Here is a 10,380-nt window from a genome sequence, read left to right as displayed (position 1 = left end):
TATGGAACTGTTACCTATCATTGATGAACAAATATCACGAGAGCTGCTAGGGTTACAATGAATAATCTCCTCGAATATATTAACACTTATAGTGTAAACCCTATGTCTGTGTTTATATACTACACAGTTACAAGATAATCGCTAATTGATATGGAATATAATTCTGCTTCCTAAAATATATCAATCAGATATCTTTTCTTCCAAGTATTCTATTCTTCATAGAATTCCTTCTTCATGCATATCTCTTCTTATGTTTGTCTCGATCTTCTTTCCTTTAATCAGCTGTTGTCCTTATCTGAATGTCCTTCAGTACTTAAGTTCTGATATCCATCTTCTGATAATTATCTCCTGATAATATAAGTACTGATATCCTTAAGTCCTGACTTCCAGTAAGTACTGATTTATCCTGTTTTAAGTAGGATCTGAAAACTAAACATAAATCATATTAGCCACGACATTATCAAATATATCTAACAATCTCCCCCAACTTGTAAATTAGCATAATATACAAGTTTAACAGATATTTGATGATGTCAAAAATATTAAGTACAAATGTATGAGAATTAGACTAGATAACTATAACTTGCAGTCCTTAAAGCTTTACCAATCTTTAACTTCTGATAACAACTTCAGTCTGTACAAATATCAGAATTTAAGTAGTTGTAGATCTTGACTTGGCTTCATCTTCTGATCTCTTTGATGTCAGAAGTTGTTCTGAGATAGTTCTTCAACAAACATCTCGCAGCATATCTGAGTTCATCAATCATCCTCCTTTTAGCATCTTTAAGCTCTGCAGTATCTTCACCAATTTAAAAGATTGCAGCCCTGAGATCATTAATCTTAGCTTTTCTTATATCCTGATCCAGTCTGATCAAATATGCCTTATCAGACTCAAGATTGAATTCCACAGCCCTGTAACCCAGAAAGGTAGTTATAATCTTAGCAGTGTTGGGCTTCATTTCAACTATATCACCCTTGTGATCTCTATACTTTGGAAGATATGTGCTGTCAGACTTAACAGAATAAAGCTTTTTCTTTCTCTGAATCTGATCCTTCAAATAGTTTGCAGCACTTTCTGTTAATCTATCATTCACTTGAAGTAAGAATAGTACATGCTCCAGTTCTTCAAAATACTTCAATGGAATGGCATTTTGCCTTATATGATAAACCCTACCATCTGTCATGAAGTACAACAAGATGTGTTCTTTCAAGTAGGTATGGTAAACCATTTGTACAGATTCCAGTTGATTCAATCTCTCAGGAGTTGCTCCAATACCTGGTTCACTCAAGGAAGTCGGATCATTGGTAGTGTTCTGTATTCTTCTTTCATCAGCACTTCCCAATCCAGTTTTTTCTCTTGCTTCCTTTCCAGTAAATATTCTTGCTTCAAAACCACTTGCAGCAGTTTTCAAAGGTTGAGTCTGTTTTGCTTTGGTGAATCCTGGTAGGAGTGTCTTTGATTTATCTTCTGATATTAAGTTAACTTGAGCTATGTCAGAGGTTACTTGCTTCTTCGGAATATCAGAACTTACTGTCTCTTGACTCTGAACAACTTGAGCCATGTCAGAGGTTGTCTTAGAAACTTTTCTTAAAGTCAGAGCAAGATCATCCTTTTCATCAGTGATTTCTTCATTCTCAGGAGGCACATAAACCTTGATAGGTTCACCAACTTTTTCTTTACCCTTGGATCTTGGATCTATCTGCGGTTGTGATTTAGCCAATGTTGCTTCAGTATTTGTCCTTTCTTTTATCACAATGCCTTTGAGTTTTGGAATTGTCTTTTTACCAGAAGCTTCAGATTTAGATGTAACTTTTTCTGATTTAAGTCTGGCTTCTTCTTCCATTAAACTCTCCAAGTCCATTCCTGGATTTTCCTGAAGAAATAACTGTCTTGACATTTCTTCATCAAGTTCTAAAAGTTCATCAGAACTTATCCTTTTACCAGTAGCAGAACTAATTCTTTTTCCAGTATCAGAACTTGTCCTGTGACTTGTGATTTCAGCTTTTCTTGATGAGAAACCTCTACCTTGACTATGACCTCTACCCATTCCAGGGTGTCCATGATCATCCTTTTCTTCATCCTTCCCCTTCAGTGTCTTATCAGTTTTGCATTTGGACTTAATTACTTTCTCCCCCTTTTTGGCATCAGCAGGTAAGAGAAGAGAGACAAGCAATTCCACTGAGGCTTGGATTTCATTAAGTTGAGATTGCTGAGAAGCTTGATTTTTCAGAATATCATCAATTTGAGCTTGTTGTTTCTCTTGAGTCTTCTCAATATAAACAACTATGTCAAAGGTAGGTTGGAATAATTTTTTCTTGTCAATCTTCTGAACTTGTTCTTGCTTAATGAATTATTCCTGAATCTTATGTAACTCTGCATGAGTAGTTGAATGAAGACCTTGTAGATGTTTAGTACTCAATGCAGTGACTCTAAGCTGTGTTTTGAAATCATCAGTAATTAACATCTCATCAACTTTAGTCAAGTGCTCAGCAAGATGCTTTGCAGATGGAGCACAGGTAACTGAGTTCCATTCCTTAGTCCACTCCTGTCCTGCAGGAGTTTCACTCCAAGGCACTGGTGCTTCTCTTGTAACAAACTTCTTAACAAGTTCATATTTAAGAACAGTTTGTTGAGGAGCATGTCCTGAAGGACCTGCTTCAGCAGCATCTGCATTTGGAGCAGCATCACCAGTATCTCCAGCATTTGTAGCATCAGAACTTACAGAATCAGTATCTTCTGATAAAACAACAGTATGAGTAACAATGGAGGCTTTAAGATCATCCTCTAATTGCTGATCTGGTTCCAAGTTCTGATCAACAACCATATCCTGATGCTCACCTATATTCTGATCATCAGCATCTATATGCAAAGAAGGTGTAGTAAATAATTCTGGAGTTTGAGCAGCATCAGTAACAGGTGTTGTTGATGTTGGAGCTTCTAAGTAAAGTACTTCAGGCACAACCAAGTTCTGGATATCAATATCAACACTTGTGCCTGAATTAACAGGAGATACAGTCTTAGGAGACACAGAAGATGTGTTGGCCTTTTCAGTAACAGCTTCCTTAGTTGAAGTTAATGGAGAAGCAGTGGCCTTAGCAGATTCTGGTTCCACTGAGATCAGAGATTCGTGATCTCCTTCCTTAGCTGCTGCTTCCTCATCATCTGAAACTGGCCTTTTTGCCCTCTGTTTCTTGTATCTCTTTGAAGATATGGATTCCTTAAGAGTTTCATCAACAGTCATTCTTCTAAGCCTTTTGAGAAGCCTAGATCCCCCAATTGCAGAATCCTTCTGAGAAGGAACTTTCTCAGCTTCTGAAGTAGAAACATGTTCCTCATTATCAGATTCATATCTCAAAACAATCATCCTTCTCTTCTGAGGTGTTTGAGAAACAGTATTTGTCCTCTTGGCCTTGGAAGATGAAGGCTTCACAGTAGGTGTTGAGGATGAAGGTTGAACTGTCTGTGAAGTGGAGAGATATGATTTGAGATATTGTCTGAGGGTAGGTTGAGTAGTATGAGTGGTATGTTCTGATGGTTGCTGTGGTGTTTGGGAGGTGGTTGTTGGTTGGACATCAGGATAAACAGATCTGTAGGTATCAGGATCAGCATTTACCAAGATCTGTTTTACAGACTGAGGAATCTGTAAAGGTCTAACCACCCTTTTCTTAAGATCAGGATTTACCAGGTCATTAAAAGCTCGTTTTGCAATTTTGAAAGATGGAGTTAAGTCAGTGGTAGGTTGGGGGTTATCAGCACAACAATGGTTATAAATAAGCTGACAAAATCTAGCAAAGTAGACAACATTCCTATCTTCTGTCATCCTATCCCCAATAAAACCTATCACAGTAGTTGCAAAATCAAAATGAGTTTGGTTAATGATAGCATACCCGATGTGCTGACTCATTATAGGAATAGCGTCAAAGTTTGAACATTTATTCCCAAAAGCTTTAGTGATGCAGTCAAAGAAGAAGCTCCATTCCTTTCTGATATGAGCCCGTTTCAACTGCCCAAGCTTTTCCAAACTCTGCTCATACCCCAAACTAGCCATGAACTCTTTAAGAGTTGATTCCTCCGGGGTTGAAAAAGTACGTCCTTCTGGTAGATGTAGGGCCTTGCGAATTGTACCAGGAGTTACCCCATATGTAGAATCATCCACTTCGAAAACAATACTAGGAGTACCATTTTGACCACCATTATCAAAGTTTCCAGTCCTCCAAAATGTCAGAACTTGTTGGCTCGAAAAGGTTGAAGGTTGGGTCAATGCATACCCGATTTCACTGTGTGCAAGAAGATCTTGCACAAAATGCAACTCAGATGGAGCTTCAGCATGATCAAGAATTGCAGCATAGTTATTTGGAACAAATTTAGCTCCATCAATGATTAAATCCTTAGGTGCCATGAAAATAATCGAGATTGAAGAGTGCCTGTTAGGTGTTTGATAGAATGTCTATATGAAAAACCAACGTCAGGAAAAGAAAGAGAGTAAAATCAAATAGAGAGATAAAGTATAAAAGTGAATAAAAGATTAAAAAATCCTCTCTCTGTCTTACTTATACTTTGAAAAAAAATGTAACCGTTGGATACCTATCAGACATGCTGTAATGAATAGTTAATGGGCACGGGAAAACAGTAATCATTACTTACCCACTTGCAGTTTTTCAAGGAAAAACCGTTCCACTTACCCAATAATTCCATTAATCAAGGTAAATCAGTTTTAATTCAAAATTGAAACCGTTTCCACTTATTCAATTATTTTTCACTGCAACACCAATATTCTGGAAAAAAAATTCGAGTGAGAATGATCACAATAAATCAAGGGAACAAGTACCGATAATGTAAAATCAGAACTTAATTTAAATTAAAATTGAAATGGTCATCAGGATATGAATATTTATCAGGATTTATCAATGCATTTCAGAACATCTCAGAGACAAGAACTTGCAAAAAAAGAAATTTCATTAATATATTAAGAGAATACATTCATGAAATTTAAATTACATCAGAACTTTTACAAGATTGTCCTAAGCTGCTAAACCTAACATCAACAGCCTTAGTCCTAGCTCAAGAAGCAGGGCAAGGCTGACGATGAAGAAAAACAGGAAGAAGAAACTAAATCATTTCTTCTTCCTACGCTCGACAAACTGAATAGCGAGTCGGATGATTCGCTCTTGCTGGCGGAGAGCTTCCAGCCTTTCCTCCTCCAATCGCTCCAGATGGTGATGGTAATCCATGTAGAAGAACAGGAGGTGGGTGAGTACCTCCTGGGGAACTGAGTCCCATATCTCATCAGGAATGACAGTGACGTGCCATTCCTGCTGCCAGGCTTCACAGCTCAGCTCCATGTTGAATGGAGATGAGTTTTGTGATAAAAGAGTTGATGTGAAGGCTGATGTGAAGTGGTTGTTTATATAGGCAAAAGAATGTCAGGAGACGCAAGGAAATTCAATGTTGACAGGTAGAATTAATTCTACCTCATCTCCCTAGACTGGGAAGACGAAAAACAGTCATTGGAAGTGTAAGTCAGGGTTTAATGCGCACAAGTAACAAGTAAACATTACTTTACATGTACATGAACCACTTTCCCTAATGATTTTGACTGTTAATATTCTACCCAAACATGGTCTGATTTAAAATGAAACTGTTTTTAGATTTTATCCATAAATAAGTCAACTAAAGGATCAGATTAGACTTATATCAAAACTTAACAGTTATCAAAACATGATTTCTTAACTCGAAAAATGAATGCCTATCTTAGTAAGTCCTCACATAAATTCTGATATAGATTCTTCAGAACTCAATCATCAGAACGTGCAATCAGAACTTGTCCTCAGAATTTGTGCAATGTGACACATAAACTGTTCATCTAAAATAACATAGATCACCACAGTAATTTTCATCATTTATATGGAGTGTTTAGTGTGTGCATTAAGCTAAATATCAGAAAAAGAGTAAAGTCTGATTCACTTCAGTATATCTTAGAAATAAGGCATAACTAAAACTTTACTAAAAACCTGTCATTATTCTGAAACCTACTATTGAATGAGTTCATGCTTGAGTCCACCTCAACTATTTTGTGCTAATTTTGTGCATCTTTTTAAATTCCATTTTACAGTGGCTTCTCAGTGTAAGTGAGTCATGACTGCTTATCAGAATTTATGCTATTATCAGAGTATTTCTCCAGTAATCATAGAGTGTGAAAAGTCACCAAGAAAATATTTTGCTTTTCTGATACATATTTACTTAATACCAGCAATGCACTTGGGTCGTCCCTTCCACATTTGTACTCAAGATCTCAAAGGAGTACCTGAATTTTAATCCTTGATTCTATTCTTTTTCTTTTGATAAGAGAGGTTTATCAGCACTTAGTACATTCAACATATTTACTAGCATCAGAACTTAACAGATGAGAAGCATTATTCTAGTTTGTGACTTAGTAATAAGATAGACAAAGTAAACTCAACTAAGCTCAATATCAGAATTTGCTTGTGTCAAAAGAATTCCACATAAATAATTACTTCTAACATGGGATCCCTAGTTTATTGAAGATTACTAGGTCAGCATCTAGCACATGTATCCTCATGGGATTGAATAGTTACATAAACAGACATATCATTTTCAGAGTTTAGAACCTTACATCAGAAAATAGTCAGTACTTAAGCAAATTTTCAATTAAGCACAGAATACACAAAGAGAGTAATTTCTGTAAATACTGATCATAAACTCTGATGCATCAGAACAAAACTAAGCAGATTTAGAGAAAGAACCTGAAACCATTCCAAGTTCATTTACCAATCTTGTAAAAGTAGCTTCACACAGTGGTTTTGTGAAGATATCTGCTAGTTGTTGATCTGTTGGAACAAAGTGCAATTCCACTGTACCTTCATTCACATGTTCCCTTATGAAGTGGTAACTGATGCTGATGTGCTTTGTCAGAGAGTGTTGAACTGGATTACCTATCATAGCAATAGCACTTTGATTATCACAGTAAATAGGGATTTTGAAATATGTTAACCCATAATCCAGTAACTGATTCTTCATCCAAAGAATCTGTGCACAACAACTTCCTGCAGTAATGTACTCTGCTTCTATAGTCGATGTGGAAATTGACTTTTATTTCTTGCTAAACCAAGAAACCAATCTGCCTCCAAGAAATTGGCAGCTTCCACTTGTGTTTTTCCTGTCAATTTTGCAACCTGCAAAATCTGTATCTGAGTAACCTATTAGTTTAAAATCTGATTCTCTGGGATACCACAATCCCAGATCAGTTGTTCCCTTAAGATACTTGAAAATTCTTTTCACAACTGTTAAGTGAGGTTCTCTTGGATCTGCTTGAAATCTTGTACAAAGACAGGTAGCATACATGATATCAGGTCTACTAGTAGTTAGATAGAGTAGAGAGCCAATCATACCTCTGTAATCAGTAATATCTAATGATTTACCAGTATCCTTGTCCAGTTTTGTTGCAGTGGCCATGGGAGTGGATGCACTTGAACAATCTTGCATTCCAAATTTCTTCAGCAAGTTTCTGGTGTACTTAGTTTGACAAATAAAAATGTCTTCTTCATTCTGCTTGACTTGAAGGCCCAGAAAATAGCTAAGTTCCCCCATCATACTCATCTGATACCTTGACTGCATCAGTTTAGCAAACTTTTTACAAAATCTTTCATTTGTAGACCCAAAAATGATATCATCAACATAGATCTGGACCAGAAGTAAGTCCTTTCCATGGTTGAGGTAGAACAGTGTTTTGTCTATAGTTCCTCTGTTAAATCCACTTTCCAGAAGAAACTGAGCTAAAGTCTCATACCATGCTCTAGGAGCTTGCTTAAGTCCATAAAGTGCTTTATCAAGCCTATAGACATAATCTGGATATTTGGAATCTACAAAGCCTGGAGGTTGTTCAACATATACTTCTTCCTCCAATTCTCCATTGATAAAAGCACTTTTCACATACATTTGAAAGTCAGTAAACTTTTTGTGAGCAGCATAAGCCAAAAATATCCTTATGGCTTCTAACCTAGCAACTGGTGCAAATGTTTCATCATAATCAATTCCCTCATGTTGAGAATATCCTTTTGCAACCAGCCTTGACTTATTCCTTGTAATTATGCCATCACTATCAGTTTTGTTTCTGAATACCCACTTTGTACCAACAACAGATCTATTCTTTGGTCTTGGCACTAGGATCCAGACTTTGTTTCTTTCAAATTCATTTAACTCTTCCTACATTGCTTGCACCCAATCAGCATCTTGAAGAGCTTCTTCCACTTTCTTTGGCTCAGTCTGAGAAAGAAAAGAATTGTAAAGACATTCATTTGAAGTACCTATTCTAGTTCTGACACCTGCATCAGGATTTCCAATTATCAAATCAGGTGTATGTGATTTAGTCCACTTCCTTGCAGATGGAAGGTTTTCTCTAGAACTAGATGCTCCATTATGATCCATGCTGTCTTCATTTTCATTTTCTGATGCTCCCCCTGAAACTATGCTCTCTGAGTTGGATTCTTCAGAATGTAGATTTTCAGAACTATCAGAACTTGGCTTATCAAAACTTGACGAATCAGAACTTGAAGAGCCAGATGTATGTTCTGATGTTTCTTGAGATGTGGTAAAATCTTCAAGTCCAGTAATCTTCTTGTCATCAAAAGAGACATTGATAGACTCCATGACCACTCTTGTTCTCAAGTTATAGACTCTGAAGGCTTTTGTGGAAAGTGGATATCCAACAAAGATTCCTTCATCAGCTTTTAGATCAAATTTGGATAGTTGTTCAGGATGAGTCTTAAGAACAAAACACTTGCATCCAAATACATGAAAATACTTCGGATTTGGCTTCTTTTTCTTCACCATCTCATATGGTGTCTTTCCTTGCTTGTTAACGAGTGTAGCATTTTGAGTAAAACAAGCAGTCTGCACAGCTTCAGCCCAGAAATAGGTTGGAAGCTTTGCTTCTTCAAGCATTGTACGTGCAGCTTCAATGAGAGTTCTATTCTTTCTTACAACAACTCCATTTTGCTGTGGTGTTCCAGGAGCAGAGAATTCCTGCTTGATTCCATGGTTTTTACAGAACTCTTCCATTATCAGATTCTTGAACTCAGTGCCATTATCACTCCTTATTGTCTTCACAGAATCTTTGACCAATTTATCCAGTTATTTGACATGATCAATCAAGATAGATGCAGTTTCACTTTTTGTGTGCAAGAAATACACCCATGTGTATCTGGTGAACTCATCCACTATGGCCATAGCATATTTCTTCTTTGCAATAGACATGACATTTACTGGACCAAATAGATCAACATGTAGTAGGTGATAAGGCTCAAGAATTGATGATTCAGTCTTGCTTTTGAATGAAGATTTTCTTTGTTTGGCCTTCTGACAAGAATCACAATGGCCATCAGGAGCAAATACTAACTTTGGCAGTCCTCTCACAAGATCTTTCTTGACCAACTCATTTATATTGTTGAAATTTAAATGAGAGAGTTTCTTGTGCCAATTCCAGCTTTCTTCAATTGATGCTCTACTCATCAGACAGATTGTAGAACCATCAGTACTTGTTGAAAGCTTAGCTTCATAAATGTTACCACGCCTGTATCCTTTCAGAACAACTTTGCCTGTAGATTTACTCATAACTTCACAGTGTTCTTCAAATAAATCAACATGATAACCTCTGTCACAGATTTGACTTATACTCAGCAGATTGTGTTTAATTCCTGAGACCAGAGCTACTTCTTTAATAATGACATTCCCATGATTGATATTGCCATATCCCAATGTTTTTCCAATATTGCCATCTCCATAAGAAACACTTGGGCCAGCTTTCTCCATAAAGTCTGATAGCAGGGCTTTATTTCCAGTCATATGTCCTGAACATCCACTGTCCAGAACTAGGATGTTTTTCCTGTTGCCCTGCAATCACAAAGACCACTAATGATAAGTTTTAAGGACCCAGACTTGCTTGGATCCTTTGGCCTTATCAAGTTTGTTAACATTTGCAGCGGATTTAGCATCAGAGTTTATGTTAACATTTTTATTATCAGAATTTACACTATCAGACTTTGAATCAGAATTTACACTAGAAGGAACAATGGAAACTTTCTTTAAAGAAGGTTTTATTTGATAATAATCATAGTACAAACTATGATATTCCTTACAAGTATAAATGGAATACCATAAACTACCACAATGAAAACAAGGATTTTGTGGTTTATATCTAACAGACTGACTCTTAACTCCTGACCTTGAAGGTAAGGAGTTTATGTTCTTATTCTTCCTGCAAAAAGAAGCCAGATGGTTAGAACTTCCACAGTTATGACACGTTTTCCTAGGAGCATCAGGAACAGGCTTATAATCATTGCTTTTATTCACTCCTTCCTTTC

This window comes from Apium graveolens, chromosome 8, assembly GCF_009905375.1.
Source record: "Apium graveolens cultivar Ventura chromosome 8, ASM990537v1, whole genome shotgun sequence".
NCBI lineage: Eukaryota > Viridiplantae > Streptophyta > Magnoliopsida > Apiales > Apiaceae > Apium > Apium graveolens.
Note: the sequence above shows the minus strand (reverse complement) of the source record.